We start from the raw sequence: 4,332 nt of genomic DNA, 5'->3' as shown, positions 1-4,332 counted from the left end.
CATTTTAAGAATGTCTTGGTGTTGCAAACTAGTCTCTCACCGTGTGCATCAATGGGGAGTTGAACTTCAAGGCACTAAAGGGGAAGCATGACGCAAACCTTGCTCTTCGGCCTCTCTGAATGCTCTGTTGGTAGTGGAGCACTCTTATTAGGAGGTCAGCTGAGATGAATGCCCTCTCCAGCCCTTATTTTCGGTCTGTTCCTCTGTATAGCGAGGGGCTCTCTTTGAGAGCTCCATCCCCTCGCCTCTTTAGTGATGTTTTTGTAAGACTATAAAAGCAGAGACTGATGGTTTTGGCTCTGAAACGCTCTCTGTCTCTGTTTTCCTCTGCTTGGTTCCCTTTCTGTAATGCCCCCCCACATAGACACAAGTGTGCATTTCCTGAGTGCATCTATATAGCAACCCCTCCGCTCTAGTGGAACTTTCTTCCTCTCAATCAAGAGGTTTAGGGGGCCGTACAGGGATGAAAGCTTTTACTACCTCTGTGTGCCTGACACTGGACGAGTGGATGGGCTGTCAGTCATTTCCGTCCCTTTTCATGTTTTCAACAGATCTGCTGGAGATGGGAGAAGGCTTTTCATTTACATCTTGTATTTCTTATTGACAATGAAATCAGGTAAGCCTTCAGAGAGCTGTGATCTTGGTTTCAAGAGAAGCTTGATCTTTGTTGGAACAGCTTTCATCTGATTGGTACATGGGAAAGAACATCTGTTTTCAATACTTTGCTCTTTTTAGATTTAAACTCTGATCCAAAATCTAGTGAGCTGCCTCTAGGTAAAGTATGTTCCAGAAATGACTGTTTCAAAATCGTATCCTAATATACCTCATTTTGGATCTCTTCCTGTGATGCAAAGGTGAATTTTCAGCAGCCATTACTCCAGTCTTCAGTATCACATGATCCTTCAGAACTTGTTTGGTGCTACATTTATTATTATTATCAATGTTGAAAACAGTTGTGCTGTTTAATATTTTTGTGGAAACCGTCCTAAAAAAAAATCAGGATTTTTGATGAATAGAAATTTCAAAAGAGCAGCATTCAGTATTCTTCGTCTTTACTGTCACTTTTGATAAATTTAATGAGTTTTTGCTGTATAAAAGTATATTATATACTGTATTTGTATATTGATACATGTACGTAGGAAATTGATATAGTATATTTATATCTTTAAAAATATATTTCAGTAGTGGAAGTAGAATGTTCCTAATCAGTCACTTGAAGCTCCATTCTGGTTAGGATGCTGCCTATGTAGGAAGTACACACACACACACACACACACACGCACACGCACACACACACACACACACACACGCACACACACACACACACACACACACACACACACACACACACCTTTACTAGTAACATGATTGCCAATGCCAAACTGGATTTTCCCTGTCTATTTTGTGGTTCTAATGCTATGGTGCAGCATTTATGGATATGGATCAACGGTAATGTGCTTCTGCTGGTGTCAAGTTACCTTCCCTTGTAGCCAGTGGAGATTGGACAATGTTTCGACTGGCAAGGTCCTGGCACGGGGCTGAGAGACTGTAATAATGGCCTAATCACCTGAGCATTGCTAGGCTTTGGCTTTATCTGGCGTGGATGCGAAAGCCCCCTCGGTGCTGTGTGATTACAGCGTTTGATCTGGGTAATAATGTCTTTACTGTGGCCCTGTCTGAGCCCTGCGGGCACTGCTCTGCACTAATCCACACAGTGCATTCTAGTGGAATCGCGTTACACAAAGACCACCAGAGTTCTCTGCAGAGGAGTGGGAAAACTGGTGGGGGTGGGGGGGGTGGACGACTGTGGTTGCCATGGAGACAGATCCCTTTTCTCTGCTTTTCAATCTCCCCCCCTCCTTTTCTCTCCCCTCTGCCACCTCCTCGCTCTTTTTCCCCTCTATCCCTCTCCTCTCTGGCTGCCTCTCTCTCCCAGGACAGATAAGCATGAGGACAGGTTTCTGTGTTTACTTGACACAGTAGGGCCCTCCAATCCCCAAGCAGGGCTGACCCTGATAACACCGCCTGTTACAGCAGCAAACCACTGACAGTTGATAAGCTGCGGTGCAGGCATCTCCCTTCCCTTTTCTCCCTACCCGGGATAACCACAGCTACGCACGCTGTGTTCATTTGGATTAGTGTGGATTCAATTGGATTATTCCTCCTGTGTTCAGAATGTTGATGTCCGAAAGCACAACACTATTGCTTCCTTTTTTGGAAGGCTGGAAGGATTCGCTAAATGTCATAGTCAAGAATCTGCGGTGAAGTTATCGGCAAACTTTTCCTCGTCTGGCTTGTGTGATCACTGACACAGATGAGAACAAAACTTGAACTGGATGATGACACTATTGGCACTGATTTATAGCTGAATCTTATTTGTTTTATAATTGATGAATCATGCAACATCAACACAACATTGAACTGAATTGAATCAGGATTGAATTGATTCGAATAATGATTTGAATAAAGACACTATTGTCTACTGTAGAACTACTTCTAGCTAAATTGAACTCGTCGCCTAATTGATGATCTCTACAGTTATTGAACTCTAAACTGACGGAAACGGAATGACACTTATCTTTTTCGAGAAGATTGAGGGGCCATTCACACAGAATTTCCATTCCAATGTGCTCCATTGTTTTCCTATGTAAACACGGGCTAGATGGACGTTTATAGCGGTTGCACTCACGCCTTGTACAGCGTTATCGCGGATTGACGGCGTTCTAAAAACACACCGCTCAAATTAAAATCAGTCCAACTTATAAAAAACACATCTCTAGACCTTGCGTTTTTTCCCATTCCGTCTCACGTTTTTCAAAGCAAAACGCGCTCTGAGTGAACGAGTCCTTACAGCAGAATTTGACTGAGAATTTGAGGAAGTTTGCATCATTGATTCTTTGATTACCATGGAGCTGCTTTTAAACAATCTCCGCACTATATAAATACAGATGACTTGACTTTAATAAGTGTTTGGCAGGCACCTAGAAGATCTTGTGAATAGCCTGCATTCCTGGGTGTTTATCTCTAATTGCTGGCCTGTGATCGTAGTCATATGATGGTCCTTTCCGTCCTCTTGACATGGGGCTAATATGCCTTGATCAAATCACACAGTGTGGCTGTAAAAGATGAGGTATTTTGAGGCCGGGCTGTCAGGCTCAGGCTTTGTATTCCTTGCAAGTACGCATTGAATTCCAGGCAGTAATTAGATGTTGTCTGTAATGAGATTTGTGTGATAGGTTTGCTGTGAGAAGGTACCGGCACTCACTCACTTTGATGTCGAGATTAAGACGCGCACAAGAGTGCTTTTATGGCGCATATTAAGCCTACACGGTAATTACATTCTCACACAAATGTTGAGGTTTTAGGCCCAGCTGGGGGTTAAAAAAAGAACATGCTTAATTATTGAAGCGAGAAACAGATTATTTTGTGAAACAAATGCTCTGTTTTTATTTTAAAACCCTAACTTCCAGGTGTACAGTACATGCAGACTGATTTGATTTGTGAAATAATTGCTTACATTTACAGATGTGTACAAATTAAGTTATTTGATAAACTATAGGCTGTCTTTGCCATTCCATTAATTTTCTTGGTCTTTACACATTTTGAAGATAGTCTAAAATTATTTAATTACCCTTTTGTTTTTGTAATATGATCATTTTCTGCCTTATTTATTCATTAGTGGATTTTTTTCATCTTTCAAAGTAATTTATTGTCAGATATTTTAAAATGGCCCTGCTAGCAACCATAAAACATTTGCTTTCAAATTGAAAAAAATAAAAACGAATCCAGATTGTTTATTTAAGTTTTTTCCATTTTTAGCACAAAGTTCATGGACTCTGAACTACCAACAATATGGAAATACTTAGATGAACAGAATGTGATCAATTCAGGTCATAATTATCTCTAATGAGATTCTAAGAGAGGTCAATCCAAGCTGCACACTGGCTAATTTCAAACGATTATAGATGTTCTTGTGTTTCCAACCCTCTACCCCCCCCCCCCCCCCCCCCCCCCCCCCCCCCCTTTAACCTTCTTCATGGTTTAACATCAGGTGACGTTGTTATTGCCATGAAGATTGGCAGTCCAAAAACCACTTGGATCTAACAGACAAATTTCAGCCACCATTCTCTGTTTGTCTTTTATATGAGGGCACATATTCTTTAACACGTACATAGTATGTTTTCTAACTTCTTCCTTTTGCATTTTAACATTGTTACATGAGAAGGTCTGGTCAGATTTGACTATTCTATATGAATTATGTGGTTTATGCTGAGTTATGCAAATATGCAGTGGCAAAATAGTACAATTTGCCTTCCCCAAGGTAGCCATAAT

The sequence above is a fragment of the Siphateles boraxobius genome, unplaced genomic scaffold (genome assembly GCF_051911475.1).
Source record: "Siphateles boraxobius isolate OS27281-9 unplaced genomic scaffold, OSU_SipBor_1 31, whole genome shotgun sequence".
Lineage (NCBI taxonomy): Eukaryota > Metazoa > Chordata > Actinopteri > Cypriniformes > Leuciscidae > Siphateles > Siphateles boraxobius.
This window is presented reverse-complemented; position numbering follows the sequence as displayed.